The sequence below is a fragment of the Cebus imitator genome, unplaced genomic scaffold (genome assembly GCF_001604975.1).
Source record: "Cebus imitator isolate Cc_AM_T3 unplaced genomic scaffold, Cebus_imitator-1.0 Scaffold425, whole genome shotgun sequence".
NCBI classification, from domain to species: domain Eukaryota; kingdom Metazoa; phylum Chordata; class Mammalia; order Primates; family Cebidae; genus Cebus; species Cebus imitator.
This window is the reverse complement of record NW_016107740.1, coordinates 701,691-720,989: the sequence shown is the minus strand read 5'-3', so window position 1 is coordinate 720,989 and position 19,299 is coordinate 701,691. Positions and strand designations below refer to the sequence as shown.

At 41.9% G+C, this 19,299-nt stretch overlaps 1 protein-coding gene and 1 non-coding gene across 8 annotated transcripts in view; one reads left to right on the top strand and one right to left on the bottom strand.

The window, feature by feature from the left end:
• APBB2 (amyloid beta precursor protein binding family B member 2) overlaps positions 1-19,299 on the bottom strand; it is a 405,358-nt gene that overhangs the window by 303,724 nt on the left and 82,335 nt on the right. The window lies entirely within an intron of this gene.
• Positions 4,117-4,223, top strand: LOC119468411. Its single transcript, XR_005197086.1, has one exon. It is a non-coding gene; the product is annotated as a U6 spliceosomal RNA (small nuclear RNA).

The window sequence follows — 19,299 nt, the reverse complement described above, 5'->3', positions numbered from 1 at the left end:
TTTGGATAGTGTCTCGCTCTGTCGCCAGGCTGGAGTGTGGTGGCATGATCTTGGCTCATTACAACCTCTGTCTCCTGGGTTTAAGCAATTCTCCTGCCTCAACCTCCCAAGTAGCCACCAGGCACAGGTAACCATGCCCAGCTAGTTTTTCTATTTTTAGTAGAGTCAAGGTCACCATGTTGGCCAGAATGGTCTGGATCTTTTGACCTCGTGATCCTCCTGCCTTGGCCTCCCAAAGTGCTGGGATTACAGGCATGAGCCACCACGCCCGGCCTGGATTACTTAGTTTTCAACATTGTCTCCTGTCCTTTAACCAAGCATAAGGTCCTTGAAGGATGAGACCATCTTTGTGCTCTCTCCAGAACCTGGCAATACTCATATAACTTATGCTCACTGATTTATACATCAAGACTCCACCCTGAGACCACCTTTCTTTCTAACCTCCAGCCCCCATCCCTGCAGAAGCAACCACTCCCCTCTCCTTGCCCTCTGCATGTTTCCACAGCAGCACATGCAAGCCTGAATGCAAGGCCTACGGCCACCACACATGTGCCTGGCACACAGGAGGCACTTAGTGTTTACTGAATCAAATGATTATGCATGGCACAGTCGGATTTCTCAGCAGGGCTGCTGTACCTTGTTAAAAAATCTGACCTCAGCCGGGCACGGTGGCTCACGCCTGTAATCCCAGCACTTTGGGACGCCGAGGCAGGCAGATCACGAGGTCAGGAGATCGAGACCATCCTGGCCAACATGGTGAAACCCCGTCTCTATTAAAAAATACAAAAATTAGCTAGGTGTGGTGGTGCACGCCTGTAGTTCCAGCTACTCGGGAGGCTGAGGGAGAATTGCTTGAACCTGGGAGGCAGAGGTTGCAATGAGCCAAGATCGCGCCACTGCAATCCAGCCTGGCACCTGGCGACAGAGCGAGCCCCTGTCTCAAAACAAAACAAAACAAAACAAAAAAATTTGACCTCATTTTTATCCTTATCATGTACTGAGGAAAATTACTGTAGGCAAGACTGACAAGAAATGGACAAGAGAATATAGGTCTGAGCCCCTTTGCATCCCCTCTACTTTGTGTCCTCTCTACGTGCTGCACTGGGTATAGTATGTTTTAGAGCAATGGTCCCCAGTGTTTTGGCACCAGGAACTGGTTTTGCGGAAGACAGTTTTTCCACAGATGGGGCAAAGAGAGGCTGGGAGGGTTGGGGATGATTCAAATGCATGACGTTTATTGTGTACTTTATTTCTGTTATTACATTGTAATATATAATGAAATAATTATACAACTCACCATAATGTAGAATCAGTGGGAACCCTAAGCTTGCTTTCCTGCAACTAGATAGTCCCATCTGGGGACGATGGGAGACAGTGACAGATCATCAGGCATTAGATTGTCATAAGGAGTGGGTAACCTAGATCCCTGGCATGTGCAGGTCACAAGAGGGCTTGTGCTCCTATACGAATCTAATGCTGTTGCTGATCTGACAGGAGGCAGAGCTCAGGCAGTAATGCAAGAAATAAGGAGCAGCTGTAAATACAGATGAAGCTTTGCTCACTTGTCCGCCACTCACCTCCTGCTGTGCAGCCCTGTTCCTAACAGACCACCAGTGGTACCACTCTGAAGCTTAGGGGTTGGAGACCCAAGTTCTAGAACAGGGCTCCAAATTTTAATGTATGTATAATAGCAATCAACACAAATTATGATTCAGTATGTCTGCGGTGGAGCCCAAGATTCTGCATTTCTAACAAGTTCCCAAGAGACAGCAATGCTGCTAATCCACAGAACATTCTTTGGAATAGCAAAAAATTCTAGACATTTATAGTGAAACTATGCCCATTTAAAGAGTATATAACATGTAGATTGAAATGACTAGACATAATTTCACAGAATGTTAATGTTAGTTTTCTTTGGGTTTCTTCTTTCTGCTTTTCTATAATTTCCATGTATTGTATAATGACTCTTGCTGATGGAAATAAAAAATTTAAATGTTCTCTCTATATATACATGCACAAAAAAGCTGTATATTTGGACATTTCCATTCTGCATAGCTCCATCTTTATTTAAGTAACAAATATACTTAAAAGGAATAGTCTTGGGAGATAACAGGTTGGTGAATTTAGCAATTCCCTATATTCTCATTTTAACATGCAAATTAACATGAAGCAGCAATTACCCTTAACAAGAAGTCACCATCACAAGTATTGTTTTTCTCAGGTTCCTTTCCCTTAAAAGAAAAAGAATCCATTCAGCTGGAATACAATAAAAGGCAAACCAAATTAAGGGCAGATAGAAAAAAAAAATAAGCAGGCACTACACTGGAGCTCTTCCAAGTGGGTCAACAGAACCACATGAAAGTTGAAACAGAGATGGAAATACTTTTCTCACAGCAGAGGTGGGGTAGGCTATGTTCCACAGCAAGGTGAAATGAAATGAATTAAAGCATCACTCACTGTGCACTTGCAGGTGAGGTGCAAAAGAAATGATCCTTGGAGGAGCTCCACCTCCAAAGGAGAACGAGGAGAAATCATTAGGAAAAGGCAATTGGAGGGCACATATTTGCAAGAAAACACTCCCAAAGTACCCGACCTCTCTTCAGGGCAGTTCCAATGAATAACAAGTTATATTCCCTGAGTTGTAGAAGATGTAGCCCCAGCTCGTGGGCATTTCACTCCCACTCCAATGCCTGCGGCAGTTCTAGGCACTCGCTTGGCCACAGGTGTCTGGGATACAGGCAGGGCCAAAAAGAAGGTGCCCAACCATCCCATGGCCTATGCAGGGCACTCCTGGTTACAGCAGGCCTGGAAGTGCCCTGCACGCTCTGCATTCTACTCCCTTCCCTGCTTCCAGGTAAGAGTTTCTCATTGCAGGCTATGGGTTTTCATGCTATGGTTCTACCCACAGTCCTACCTGATGTTTTTCCTTAAAGAAAAATTCTGAGATTATGAAATTCCACTAAGGTTGGAACCTAGGGTCCAGAAAACCTCTAGATTCAATGACGCCAAAAATCACTTCTGTAGGTCTACACGGCATTATTAAGAATGTGGTTTCATATCTGTGAAGGCTATACACACTAGACATTCAGCTCAACAGAAAACAACAAGCCACTGTATCTCTATTGAATTCTATGAGTCCAAAGCTGGGTTATTTAATTCAAGACAAGCAAGCATATGCTGACTTTAAAAATAATGATTACCAGCTGGGTGCAGTGGCTCACGCCTGTAATCCCAGCACTTTGGGAGGCCTAGGCGGGTGGATCACGAGGTCAAGAGATCGAGACCATCCTGGGCTTTCTTTAGAAACCCTGTCTCTTACTAAAAGTAGAAAAATTAGCTGGGCGTGGTGGTGCCTGCTTGTAGTCCCAACTCCTCAAGAGGCTGAGGCAAAATAATTGCCTGAACCCAGGAGGCAGAGGTTGCAGTGAGCTGAGATAGCGCCACTGCACTCTAGCCTGGTAACAGACCGAGACACTGTCTCAAAATAAACAAAAAAATGCGATTCCCTGAAACTGCAAAACTAGTATCAAAGTCACTAACCTGGTGAGAGAAAAAATATCTGACTTATTTGGACTTCCTTATGCTTACTTTGAAATTCAGTATTGTTTCTATTTTGAATTATTTTGGTGTTAAATAAAGATATCTGAGTTGGTGGGAAGCACCATAATCTTTTCAATGTTCCAAAGCTAAAAATCTCAATATCATAGTTGGAATTTAAGATTTAAAGAGATGTAAGAGGCATAACAACCAAATGCAATACAAAACACTTCCTTTTGCCTGGATTCTGGTTTAAAATTTTGTTAAAACACTAAAGACCTGGGGAATGAATTTAGAAAGTTTGACTATGAACTGAAATTAGGTAATATTTGGGGACTACTATTAACTTTGTTGGGTATGATAATGGTGTTGTACTTTCATAAAGAAACTTCCTTATTTTTGGAGATGCATGCTAAAGTATTGAGGGTTAAAAATGTCATGATAGGCTGGGTGTGGTGGTTCACGCCTGTAATCCCAGCACTTTGGGAGGCCGAGGCAGGTGGGTCTCCTGAGGTCAGGTGTTTAAGACCAGCCTGACCAACATGGTGAACCCTACCTGTACTAAAAGTACAAAAATTAGTGCTCGCTTTGGCAGCACATATACTAAAATTGAAACGATACAGAGAAGATTAGCATGGCCCCTGCACAAGGATGAAGTGCAAATCTGTGAAGCATTCCATATTTTCCTGATGAACATCAATGCGGAAATCCTCAATAAAATACTAGTTAACAGAATCCAGCAGCACATCAAAAAGCTTATCCACTACGATCAAGCTGGCTTCATCCCTGGGATGCAAGGCTGGTTCAACATACACAAATAAATAAACGTAATCCATCATATAAACAGAAGCAATGATAAAAACCACATGATTACCTCAACAGATGCGGAAAAGGGCTTTGATAAAATTCAACACCACTTCATGCTAAAAACCCTTAATTAGCTAGGCATTGATGGAATGTATCTCAAAATAGTAAGAGTGATTTATGACAAACCTATAGCCAATATTATACTGAATGGGCAAAAGTTGGAAGCATTCCCTTTGAAAACCAGCAGAAGACAAGGATGCCCCCTCTTACCACTCCTATTCAACATAGTATTGGAAGTTCTGGCCAGGGCAATCAGGCAAGAGAAAGAAACAAAGGTATTCAATTAGGAAGAGTGGAAGTCAAATTGTCTGTTTGCAGTTGACATGATTGTATATTTAGAAAACCCCATCATCTCAGCCCAAAATCTTGATAAGCTAATCAGCAACTTCAGCAAAGTCTCAGGATAAAAAAAAAATCACTGCAAAAATCGCAAGCATTTTTATACATTAATAATAGACAAACAGCCAAATCATGAGAGAATTTCCATTCACAATTGCTACAAAAAGAATAAAATGCCTAGGCATACAACTTACAAGGGATGTGAAGGACCCCTTCAAGGAGAACTATAAACCATTGCTCAAGGAAATCAGAGAGGACACAAACAAATGGAAAAATATTCCATGCTCATGGATAGGAAGAATCAATATTGTGAAAATGGCGATACTGCCCAAAGTAATTTATAGATTCAATGCTATCCCCATCAAGCTGCCATTGACTTTCTTCACAGAATTAGAAAAAAACTACTTTAAATTTCATATGGAACCATAAAAGAGCCCATATAGCCAATAGAACCCTAAGCAAAAAGAACAAAGCTGGAGGCGTCATGCTACTTGACTTCAAAGTATACTACAAGGCTACAGTAACCAAAACTGGTACCAATGGAACAGAACAGAGGCCTCAGAAACAACGCCATACATCTACAACCATCTGATCTTTAACAAACCTGACAAAAACAAGCAATAGGGAAAGGATTCCCTATTTAATAAACGGTGTTGGGAAAACTAGCTAGCAATATGCAGAAAACTGAAACTGGACCCCTTCCTTACACCTTAAACAAAAATTAACTCAAGATGGATTTAAGACTTAAATGTAAAATCAAAAACCTTAAAAACCCTAGGCACCATTCAGGACATAGGCGTAGGCAAAGACTTCATGACTAAAACACCAAAAGCAATGGCAACAAAAGCCAAAATAGACAAATGGGATCTAATTGAACTAAAGAGCTTCCGCATGGCAAAAGAAACTATCATCAAGTGAACCTGTAAACTATGGGAGAAAATTTTTGCAATCTATCCATCTGACAAAGGGCTAATATCCAGAAATCTATAAAGAACTTAAACAATTTACAAGAAAAAAACAACCCCATCAAAAAGTGGGCAAAGGATATGAGCAGACACTTAAAAGAAGACATTTATACAGCCAACAAACATACGAGAAAAAGTTCATCATCACTGGTCATTAGAGAAATGCAAATCAAAACCAGAATGAGATACTACCTCATATCAGTTAGAATGGTGATCATTAAAAGGTCAGGAAACAACAGATGCTGGAGAGGATGTGGAGAAACAGGAATGCTTTTACAATGTTGGTGGGAGTATAAATTAGTTCAACCATTGTGGAAAACAGTGTGGTGATTCCTCAAGGATCTAGAACCAGAAATGCCATTTGACTCGGCAATCCCATTACTGGGTATATACCCAAAGGATTATAAATCATTCTACTATATAAAGACACATGCACACGTTATCTTTACTGCAGCACTATTCACAATAGCAAAGACTTGGAACCAATCCAGATGGCCATCAATAACAGACTGGATAAAGAAAATGTGGCATATATACAGCATGGAATACTATGCAGCCATAAAGAGATGAGTTCTTGTCCTTTGCCAGGACATGGATGAAGCTGGAAACCATCATTCTCAGCAAACTAACACAGGAACAGAAAACCAAACATCACATGTTCTCACGCATGGGTTGGAGTTGAACAATGGGAACACATGGACACAGGGAGGGGAGCATCACACACCGGGGCCTGTTGAGGGGTGGGGGGCTAGGTGAGGGATAGCATTAGAAGAAATACCAAATGTAGACGGCGGGTTGATGGGTGCAGCAAATCACCATGGCACATGTATACCTGTGTAGCAAACCTGCACATTCTGCACATGTACCCCACGACTTAAAAGTATAATACAAACAGATACACACACACACACACACACACACACACACACACACACACACACACACATATATATTAGCTAGGCATGGTGGTAGGTGCCTATAATCCTGGCTACTCAGGAGGCTGAGGCAGGAGAATCACTTGAACCTGGGAGGTGGAGGTTGCAGTGACCCGAGATCCTTCAATTGCATTCCAGCCTAGGTGACAAGAGCAAAACTCCATCTCAAAAAAAAAAGGTCATGATAGCTATAATTTATTTTTAATGATTTGTTGAAAAATAATATACTTATTTCTATACAGAAGGCAAATAAAGAATGTTAATAATTATTGAAATGAGAGAGGAGTTATCTGGGTGTTCATTGTACTATTCTTTTTTCTATTCTTGAAAACTTCTAGAAAAGCTAAATATATATCTGTCAAAAGCATTTATGGCCTTTTAGCTTTCTCTCTCTTGTCCTGTTGTCTTGCCAAATCAGATTATAGTTCACTTATACTGGGTGATTTTCTTTCCTCTAAAAGACATTCTCACACTTTCCTACCTCTGTACATTTGTGAGATATACACTCTTTTGACCTGGTGTTTTATTCTCCCATCACTGTCCCTCAGGTAAGAGCAGATCAATTATTCTGGGTCCATCAAAAATGCTGCCTTCTCTAGGAAAGCTTTCCTAACCTCCACCCCAATTTTAGGCCATCCCCCCTTTTCTGACTCTCAGTGACATTTTGCAGCTCACATCACAGGTATCACACTCTAACCTGCGTGGTAAGACTTTAGGAAGACATTTACTGAGCGTTTCTCATGGGTGAAGCCTGAGTCTGGAAACTCTCATATGTGTTCTTTCAGTTAATTCCTACCTCAATGAGGTAGGAATTATTTTATTTTATTTTTTGAGAGACAGTCTTGCTCTCATCACTCAGGCTGAAGTGCAATGGCATGATCTCGGGTCATTGCAACCTCCACCTCCTGGGTTTAAGCGATTCTCCTGCCTCAGCCTCCTGAGTATACCATATTAATAAAAGAAAAAGAGGGGTGAGGGAGTATTGAGGTACCCTGTATTATCTGCTCAGTTTATCTGTAAATCTAAAAGTGCTTTAAAAAAATTAAGACTGGCCGGGCGTGGTGGCTCACACCTGTAATCCTAGCACTTTGAAGCAAGAGCACCACTTGAGCTCAGGAGTTCAAGACCAGCCTGGGCAACACGGTGAAACCCCATCTCTATAAAAATAGAAAAATTAGCCCGGCGTTGTGGCGCGCATCTGTGGTCCCAGCTACTCAGGAGGAGAAGGCAGGAGGATGGTTTGAGCCCAGGAGGTTGAGGCTGCAGCAAGTTGAGATCACGCCACTGCACTCCAGCCTGAGTGACAGAGTGATGCCTATCTCAGAAATAATTAAGCCATTTTTTTTTTGAGATCATGAACATGAGCTCAGTTTTCTTGATTCACTTATAAACTACCTCTTACATTAATTCTAAAGAAGAGTAGTCCTGTTGTCTTTAGCCAAGGTGGTGGGACTGAAACGTGTGAATGGGACCGACTGGGGGAATGAGTTTGAGCTAGGATCTCCAGCTAGATATGTGGCACGTGTTTTTTAAACTTAATCTCGTGCATTTACATTCCTCCTTTTATACAACACTAACATGTTTCAGGCTCCAAGTTCTCCAGCTTAATTCACTACATTTTAATTAACATACCCAGGAAGGAATTTACCACACTTCCTACTCCTCTAAGTCAAGTAAAGTAAGTCCAAGAAAGGCTCTAGGAAGTTCCATTTAAAAGAAAAAAGTTGGCAATTTTAAAATCACAGTCCCAATTCCCAAATTCTATAGACAATCTTAAACCCAGAACTTCAAGCGTCTGTCCGTGCATTAACATGCTCCACCATATTATACCCGATTCTTGCCTAAAGAAGGGAACTCAGCCTTTTACACTTTCACATACCCTGTCCAGAGTCTTCTCTCCACTGTAACAAGATACTCCACACTGCATTTGTGAGATCTGCACATATAAAAAGTCTACCACATATTAAAACCTTCCTATGTGGAGCTGGCCTAAGAAATAACCATCAGTGACAGTTACTCTTTTTTTAGATCAAACTAGAAAACTATAGATGTGATAACAAGCATCACAAATACATAAATATTTAACAGAAGCCATTTGATAATATTCATGGCAATAATAAGTAACAGCATTCGGGTATTTTAGTGTTTGTGATGCATGGTGTAATGTAGCCTCATAAAAATACTGTGATATGGGTAGTAAAGATGTCATCACCATTTTATAGATGAGGAAAATGGAGGCTTACAAACTGAAGTCAAGACACAGAACTCATTCAAATCCACAACTAGTGACTCTGTTCCTCTGGATCCTCCAAGGCCTGGCTCTGTGACAGCTCATTCAAATCCACAACTAGTGACTGTGTTCCTCGGGATCCTTCAAGGCCTGGCTCCATGCCAGCTGTGTTTTCACTCTCTCCAGCCAGGAAGACAGGATCCCTCTCCTTTAATAATTTTCTACAGTCCTCCTTTCATCCGTGGAGAGGTTCTCTCTTTCTCTGCAGGCCACATACCTATTCATGCCTCCAATCTCCTGAGCAGAATTAAATAAACCAACTCAGGCCTAGGACCTGGCTCACTCACTCAGGTCCCACCCACTATGTGAACACAGTGCTTCACACGCAGTGGAAGCTCCTCAACCCCAAAGGCCCCACAACCACATGACTGACCCTGTGCTGCGAAACTGACCCATGAGCAAAAGCCAAGAAACAAAAACAGACCTCGTTCCAGTGCCTCAAAACTTATGGGAAATTCAAGGTGACTTATTTTCCTTGACCTTAAAATAATGTTTAAGTTTTACAACATGACTGATAATCATAAATGGAGTTTTCTTTTCCCCAGGGTCCCACAGCCGGCCCTCCAATTCAGGGCCAATATTGTTCAGAAAATGTGCCACGATCCCTGATTTTGGGCCAGATTCCAGAAAAAGTAGGGGAGAAAAATGAGTTTTATCATCTATACAACTTGGGCTGCTTTCACAGGCACCATACTCTTGCAAAATAAGGCCTAAAATTGACTTCTGCATATTTCTTTCTACGGCCTTGTCAGCCAAGTTGACCATTTTGTGATTAGAACCTTGGATTCTCAAATCTAAATCAAATGGAAAGTCAAATATTTTTAAAAGATCAAATTATTTAAAAACTTCAGTTCTGCCTCAGTACAAAATATAAAGCTCCTGACTTTATATACACAGATAGTGACTAATTCACTAATTGTACCTGAAAGAAAAAGGAAGGCTTCCAAAGCACCAGGATATCACTGAGGTTGCTGAAAGAAGCAGTTTACTGAATGGTACTTCTGTGTCTTCACAGTTTTAACATGCTCAACAGTGGAAAACCAAAACTGTTTGGACTCAAGTGGCTACAATTCAATGCTTGCTTTGATATTAACCAGAATAACCAGAACTGAATATAGTTCCCCAAGATTTTTAATGTGCTGCTTACTATATTTTTCCTTCTGCAGCCAATTCGAAATGATACTTTAAAAAAATAAGATGTTTAACTCTACTGTCAGTAACACATGTGCTTTGAATTTTTATCAGGAATGAAAAACGGGATGTGCAGCGCTATCCACATCTTCCTTGTCTTGCATATACTGTAGCATCAAACACCACGGAAATAATGAGAAATATCTTCAAATTTCACAGTTACTAAATAGTTTCTCTGTCCTAGTCAGAAAAGCAATGGCAGAATACCAAAGGGGACTTGGGAGTGCGTGTGTGTACACGTTCATGTGTGCACATCTGTGGTGTGGCTGTAGGTGGGGACGGGAGTAAGGGAAGGTGACATAACTGGGATGCAGCTAAGACTCCTGAGGTGTCCCCTAGCATGGAAATCCTCCACCTGCGCTCCACTCTGCCAGCATGTTGTGAATTCTGGGAAGCTGACCCATTTGTCAACACTCTGTCTTACCCACTGGCTCCCATTTTGGTTCGGCCAATGGGGGGACTCCTACAGGAGACAAGAAGAAAGGAGAAGAATGGTTCCATTCCCTGTCAGGTGGCCCTCTACAGGGTCCCCTGGAAACTGTTCTCTCCCTCGCCCCTCAGGCCTAGGAGTGGGAGAAGTGTGGCTGTTACTAGCCCCAGGACACAGCCACTTCTTTTTGCCCCCAAGTACCCTGTCCCCAATTCTTTTTTATGGCAACATTTGTAATATATGGTTCCCTTTGCTTGGTTGCAGGCACGTGTGTGTTTGTGTATGTGTTTGTGTTTCTGAGACAGGGTCTCACTCGGTCGCCGAAGCTGGAGTGCAGTGGCGCCATCTTGGCTCACTGTAGCCTCAACTTGTCAAGTTCAAGTGACCCCTGACCTCAGCCTCCTGAGTAGCTGGACCTACAGGGCACACCACCACGCTTGGCTAATTTTGTTTATTTTTTGTACAGATGGGAGTCTTACTAAGTTGCCCAGGCTGGTCTCAAACTCCTGGGCTCAAGCAATCCTCCTGCCTTTGCCTCCCAAAGTGCTAGGATTAAAAGTGTGAGCCACTGCACCTGCTTGTTATTAATGACAGCTGAGGACAGTACAAGTATTTTCACTGTTAATGACTGGGGTCTGTATAATAGTTTTCCTCTACATTAGAAGCTGACTCCATTTTTAAAAAATAATTTTTATATAATTTAATAAACTATTTGGTCTCCCTATCTTCTTCCCCTTTCTTCTTCAATCCATTCTAAACAACACTAGCAGATTAATTGACCTGAAGCACCCAGGTAGGAGTGGCATTTCCCTCCACACTAGAATCCATTGTCTTTCCATTACCTACCATGTGCCATCTGTTTTCTTATGGGACCTGGACTGATACAGAGACCTGAAGCTCTGAACACTCCCCTAAGAAGATACTAGCCTGTAATTACTATTGTTTTGATCCTACTTTTATGACAGCCTTAGAGCTAACTGTTGTGGCTGGTGAACTGCTAGGGTTTTTGTTTCTTTTAATCCACAAAATGCCATTATGTGCAATAAACTACAAGGTAAAGGATATATCTTGTAATTTAAGTGATTTAAAAAATAATAATAACCAGATCAAGACAGTTCTTTGCTCAAAGCCTTCTCGTCTCTCCCAGAATTAAAAACATTTTAAGTCCTCATTCTGCTGTGCCATGTCCTCCATAACCTGTCCCTCGCTCCACCCATATTTTTTTTGTCTTCATCTCTGCCCTGGTCTCCAGGACAGCATTCCCATTCTCCAAACGTGCCACACTGGCTCTACCTGCAGCCCTTTGCTCCTGCAGTTCCCTCCACCTGGAATGCCACCTCCTGGGTCTTCACGTCATGAATTCCCACTCCTGATTCTTGTGGCAGAAGGCCTTGGCCCAGTACCTTTTCTCCAGCAGCCCTCTTGCCCCAGCTCTCTCTCTCCCTTTATCTTTTCTTCCTTGTGCTTCTTCCCCCAGTGTATATTTATTTGCTTATGATCCATCTCCTCCCATGAGAATGGAGGGTCCCCAAGGAGGAACTCTGTCTGTTAGGATCACCATTCATCACCACTGCCTGGAACTGTGGCAAGCAGACAGCCAGCACTCACTAAATATTTGTTGAATAAGTGAATGATTCGGTTGGTTAGAGAGGGAAAAAAAAAGAACAGTTGGTCTACTTTCTTAAAGGTTGCGGCTCAATTTCCAGTGACCAAGGAGATACTCAGTGGTTATCTGTTGCAGATTACATTGAAGGGATTCTGTTTCCATTAAAAGATGAGCTTATGGAATAACCTGCCATCCAACATAAGGATATTTCACCCTGCATATCAAAACCAGCACTTTGTACAGTAAACAATCAAAAATATGATCAAATGTAAATTCAGAGGCTGGGCGCAGTTATGCTCAAGCCTGTAATCCCAGCACTCTGGGAGGCTAAGGTGGGTGGATCACTTGAAGTCAGGAGTTTGTGACCAGCCTGGTTAACATGGTGAAACCCCATCTCTACTAAAAATACGAAAATTGGCTGGGCGTGGTGACGCCCGTCTGCAGTTCCAGCTACTCAGGAGGCTGAGGCAGAAGAATTGCTTGAACTTAGGAGGCAAAGAGAAATGGCGCCACTGCATTCCAGCCTGGGCAACAGCAAGACTCTGTCTTACAAAAAAAAAAAAAAGTAAATTTAAATGACTGCTAATACTAGCAGGGGAGGGCAGAGATTTCTGTAAAGGATCACACAGTAAATAACTGCACACTTTGTGGGCTAGAGTCTCTGTGACAATACTCAACTCTGCTGCTGTACCATGAAAGTTGCTTTTCATGGTCACATAGAAAGCTGTGCTGCCTCAGCAGGAAGACGCTGGCCACACAGCTTTGATATACAGTGTGGAATATCCTCATTCATGGATGAACACAGCTGTGTTCCAATACAACTTTATTATAAACACTGAAATACAAATTTCATACAATTTTCAGGTGTCATAATCTTCTTCTTCTTTTGACTTTTCTTTAAGCATTTAAAAATGTAAAAACCATTCTGGGCTCATGGGCCATATAAAAAAACAGGTGGCAAGGGGGATCTGGCCTTCAATCTGTAGTTTGTTGATCTCTGGTTTAAATCATTTCTCAAGGTGGCTATTTTTATCTTGATAAAATACATTCTAGCCCATGAATCTGTTGGATATTCTACAAACTAATTCAACATGGAAAAAATACTTTTGTTATAATAGGCTGGAAAAAGTTTATTTGGGTAAATAAACATCACTAATTGACTCTCTAAGACTACCTTTCCACCCAGATTTTGGTCATCTTCTCACACAAGTTCTGTTAGCATCTCTTTCCTCACCTAAGTACCTTCAATCTATCAACCTAGTGAAGAAACTCCATCAGACTCTTTCTTCCTTTTCAGAAATGGGAACTACAATAAAACATTAAAATGTTTTTTAATGTGATGCTAATGTGACTATGATGCTGAAACCAGGCTTTGGGGTAACACGAATTCCAGGATAATGTTTTATGACTAAGGGTACAACATGTTGCCTACACTTTGCTTTCAAGTACTCTCAAACACACCCTGTTGCGTGGGCCCTGGAATGAGAACTATTTTGATTGCAGGTGCTGCTGGAATTCAGGGTCATCTGTCCCCACAAGCTATAAAATTTGCTGAAAAGGCCAGATTGCATGATGGCATAGCCAAAACATGTTATTTCATAACTTGAAGCAGAAGATTTTAAATTTCACTCAATTATAATAGTCTCATTCCTCTTACATAATAGCAATATGTGAAGATATGGAATCTGAAGAAGCACTTTTCACGGTATTACTCAGACGAGTCAGCCACACATAGTGAAGAGGTGTGATTAACATCAAACGCATCTATGTGGCTCTAGAGACACAGTAGAGAATAAGAGTACTTCACTTTAGGTCTCCAGATATTTTAAATATCCTGAGGTTCGGTGTCCCAGCAACCCAATCAAGAAAGAATTCAAGAAGATAGTTCTCAACAATTATGCCTCTCATATTCTTCAAACCTAGGATACATGGAACAACAGCAAAATTTACTGTAACCTAATTAATCACAGACTCCACTTGCCCTACCCATTTTGAAAACAGATCTACTGGAATGTGAAATGAAAATTTTTTAAGTTCTTTGGAAGACCTCTAAGTGCTCCGCTTCTTGAAAAATTTCCAAGTAAATCAAATTCAAATAAATAGGCCAGAGGAAGCCAAGGGCCTTCTAACTCCTACTGTAAGTGGCACACACCCTACACATTTACTGTGAAAACCAGGGATTAAATTAAGCTTCACTTAAATTCCAAGCTGCCGGAGACAGTCTCTTGAGAAAGCAGCCTTGGCTTGAAACCCTGGCATCCCATGCACATGGTCCAATTCACACCAAAGGCAGCCATCCACAAAGCTGTCCTGCCTCAGCAAGAATCTCATCTAGTCAGCTAAGCTTGGGACTATCCACATAAATAAAACCTGAGGCCTCCAATCACAGTAAGTTGTAAGATAAGCACTTCAGCTCCATCTCACAACTTTAATTGGAGTTTCAGAAGGAAATAAAAATGCTGACAAGGTATGCAGCTTCAAATAAAAATGATCAGAAAGGCCAGGTAAAGTGGTTTGTGCCTGTAATCCCAGCACTCTGGGAGGCAGAGGCGAGGGGAATGCTTGAATCCAGGAGTTCAAGACCAGCCTGGGTATTATAGTGAGATCTTGTCTCTACAAAAAAATTAGCCAGGCTTGGAGGTGCGTGCCTGTGGTCCTAGCTACTTGGGAGGCTGAAGCAGGAGGATCACTTGAGCCCAGGAATTCAAAGCAGCAGTAAGCTGTGTTCACACCTGTGCACTCCAGCCTGGGTGACAGAGCAAGACCCTGTCAATAAATAAATACATGAATAGATAAATTAAGAGAAGAAAATGATCAGAAATGAATGACTAGGGAACAACAGACAACAGCAGTTGCCTGGCAATCCTGTGAGCATTCAAACTGACACATCCTTCTTAGGATACCCAGAGCACTACTGAGTCTCCTGCTTCCCGACTTTCAGGGAGACTACAATGCTGAAACTGGGTGATGGAGCAAGTTTCCCTGAACAGCCTGGGCTTCCTGCTTGTAGTAGTTTGATAGGGCTGCCATAACAAAGTACCACGAACTGGATGGCTTAAACAATAGAAAGTTATTTTTTCACCGTTCTGGAGGCTAGAAATCTGAAATCAAGGTCTCAGCAGCACTGGTGTCTTCTGAGGCCTCTCTCCTTGGCTTTTAGACAGCCGTCTTGTCCCTGTGTCTTCACAGCATCCTCCCACTAGACATGCCTGTACCTAATTTCTTCTTCTTGTAAGGCACCAGTCCACTGCACTAGGTTCCTCCTTAATAGCCCTTAAATTTATCTTAACTACCTCTTTCAATACTCTGTCTCTAATGTACTCACATTTCAACATATGAATTTGGGGGAGATACAATTCAGTCCATAACACTGTTGGAATCACTGACATGGGAAGGCTCTATTTCCATTTATTCTTACCAGTGCCATGAGACTAGACTCAATAAACCCACAGTTCAATTCTCACTTACTTAAAAATTAGCTACCTTTCTAATATAATGAAAGGATATTACATTTTACAGTGTCCCAATTACTACAAAAAAAATTTGACTACAAAAAAAAAAGCAACATATCTTTTTCACTGTCTTTATAAAATACTTCATAAATACAAACACCAAATCCAACCATAATGAAAAGTCTTTTGGGAAAACCCAAAAGATTTCTAAGCACTAGTTACCAGTCCACATTTTATAAGCATGTGTACTGCGACAATAATACAACACAAGGAAAAAAAATCAAAGCATTCACTTGACATTCCTCATAAATAGAAGGCAACTGCAAACAAATTCCATTCTCACTCATTTCACATGGGCCTTTCATGCAGCCGTTCACTTCTTTGCATGAAAGGTCACCTATTGCTGTGTTAATCTAGATTGCCTGCTTCCAACATCAAACTGGCTTCAACAAATGATAACACTATCATAGATCAAGATGTCTATTCAAGCCAGGTATGTGCTACAGAATGGGAGAAAATATTCATAAACCATGTTTCTAACAAAGATCTAGTATCCAGAATCTATAAGAAACCTAATTCAATAAGAAAAAAAAAAAAACTCCATTAAAAAGTGGCCAAAAGACCAGGTGCAGTGGCTCATACCTGTAATCCCAGCACTTTGGGAGGCCGAAGAGGGTGGATCACTTGAGGTCAGGAGTTCAAGACCAGCCTGGCCAACATGATGCAACCCGATCTCTACCAAAAATATAATAATTATCCAGGTGTGGTAGCGAGCATCTGTAATCCTAGCTACTTAGAAGGCTGAAGCACAAGAATCACTTGAACCCAGGAGGCAGAGATTGCAGGGAGCCGAGGTTGCACCACTGTACTCTGGACTAAGCAACAGGGCAAGACTCCACCTCGAAAAAAAAAAAAAAGTGAGTGAGCGAGTGAAAGACATGAGGAGACACTTCTCAAAGGAAGACATACAAGCAGCCAACAAACATATGAAAAAATGTTCAACCTCACTAACCATCAGAGAAATTCAAAGCCATAATAACACAATGATATACTGTGATATACAATGATATACCAGCCAGAATGGCTATAATTAAAAAGTCAAAAAACAATAGATGCTGGTAAGCCTTTGGAGCAAAGGAACACTTATACGCTGTTGATGGGAATGTAAATTAGTTCAGCTACTGTGGAAAGCAGTCTTTGGAGACTTCTCAAAGAACTTAGGACTACCATTCAACCCAGCAATCCCATTATTGGGTATACATCCAAAGCAAGTATGTGACCAGGAATATCATTAGTAAAAGTTAACATTTTTAAATTTCTAAACAGTCTAAATGATCACCAAAGCCCTGCAAAAGAATATCTAAAATAATATCATTTTAATCACTTAAGTCTCATTTTAAGCCTTCTAACAACTTATGACTCCAATTTTGTCCTCCAAATTCAACTACGTTATTCATTAATTCCACAAGCGTTTGCTGAGATTGTACTCTGTACCAGGCAGGGTTCTAGAAGCTGAACATACAGCAGTGAACAAACCAAACCCATGCCCTCATGGAAGTGACATTCTGGTAAGATACACAAATCACTTCCCCTACTATCCTACAAACACATTGTCTCTTCCAACTTTCCTGGTGGGGGCACTTGTATCTCCAGCCTCCTGGCTTCCCAAAGATAAAACTAATGAGCTATAACATATTTTTGATTTTCCTTCATATTCCTCCTGGGATCTCTGATTGGCATTTCCCACCCCTTGCCTCCTCTACCTGCCTTTTCTACTACAGACAACACTGTCACCATCTATCTACCCCTAAGCTCCGGTGATGAACCAGAAGACTCTACTCCTTCCATCACGTGTCGTGTCTTTGACTAAATCTTGTTAATCCTACCCCAGATTCCCTCCCCTGTCTCTCCTGGCCTCTCCATTCCCACCACCACAATCCCAGCCACTTTTCTTCTGACTAACACTACAGCCTCTCTCTAGAAGATGAAGCCCAGAAAGTAGGAAGAGCAATCTACTCACCCTTGAATCCCTAGCACCTAGCACTGTTCTTGGCACATAACAGGAGCTTGAAAATTTGGGAAGTCAAGACTCCTGTGCAGGGTATTCAAGGCCCCTCTCAACCTGGCCCCACTTTCCATTACCTTTCCTCGTCTTCAGTCACTCTCCAACACCAACACCGTCCTGACTACACAGTTGGCACATTCCTGTCTCCACATCCTCTCTCACACTGCTCCCTCTCCCTGAAACATCATCACCTCTCCCCCACCTGTGTGCCTTGGGAAGTCCAAATCAACAGTCTAGAATTACTTGCTTTTTCACTTGTGTTTGCACAGAAGTTTGGATACATTGTATTAGATCAATAGGCTTTGTTCTCCTGCTGTTGTGCCCCACTGGACCATGTGCTCTGGGGCAGGGCTTGTGTCTTTGTTTTGTTTGTTTTTAACTCTCAGTGTCTGACATGTGGTATATCTCAAGTGCCTCTTGAAAGCCACTTATTCATTCCTTCAACAAATATTTATCAAGTAACCACTCCCCACCAGACAGTATTCTAGGTGACAGGGATTTATCAGTGAACAAAAACAAAAATTCCTACCTTTTGGAATTTATATATATAAATAAATTTATATGTATATAAATTTCCCTTGGCATTTATATTCCAGTGAGGAGAGAGAGAGAGACAATAACTTAAAACATAAGTAAAGTATGCAAGTATGTTAGAAGGGCTAAAACCTACAGGGGAAAAAAATTAAAAGGTTAAGAGGGATTTGGGGAGGAGTGACAGGAAGGTTTGCAAGTTTTAAAACATAGATCAAGGTAGGTTTCACCAAGAGTAAATTTGAGCAAAGAATTAAATGAGACCTCTCTCATTATCCAGGAGGGTATCTGGGGAAGAGAACACAGGAAGAAGAAACAGCCAATGCCAGGCCCTGAGGCAGAAATCCTCCCACTGTGTTCAAAGACCAGGGAGGCTATGATGGGGGCAGCATTCCAACATCAATCCTGCTGTAGTTGTAGGATGAAAAGAAAGGAGAGAATCAAGAATGAGGAGGAAAATTTCTAGAATTTCACAGTTATCTAGGAATGAGGAGAAGGGTCTAGGCTGTGGCTTGGTCATTATGAATGAAAAGAAAAGAATGAAGACATGTTTCCAAGTTCTCATCCACCAGAAAACCTCACTGACTCCATTGCTGCCCCTTGCCCAAGCCCCCATTCCTTTTGCCTGGATTACTCCAGTGACCTCCATGCTGCTTGCCCTGATTTTATCCTCACCCTCTACACTCTATTCTCATCAGACGAATCCTGTTAAAACTCAAGTCACACCACAGCACCTTTGCTATCAGAACTTGCAATGACTCTTCTCTTTCCCCACAGGAAAACCTGAAGTCCTTATGAGTGCCTAGAGGGCCCTAGAGGGTGGCCCCTCCTTTCCGCTCTAACTCCATCTCATATTCTCCCCACTAGCTAACTCTCCTCCAGCTCTGTGAGGAGCTCTTGAGAGCACAGACCCGCTGTGAGGCCTTCCACTGAGGCCAGTCTCCTCGAGTCCCTACCACTGCCCCAAGACCGTGCGCTCCCCTCTTCTGCTCCCCATCAGCCCTCCCTTCTCTCTGGGACCCTAAATCTTAAGGCCCTGTAGGCCAGATTCCCCTCCTCTACGAAGCTTCCCAGGATGGTCTGACTCACAC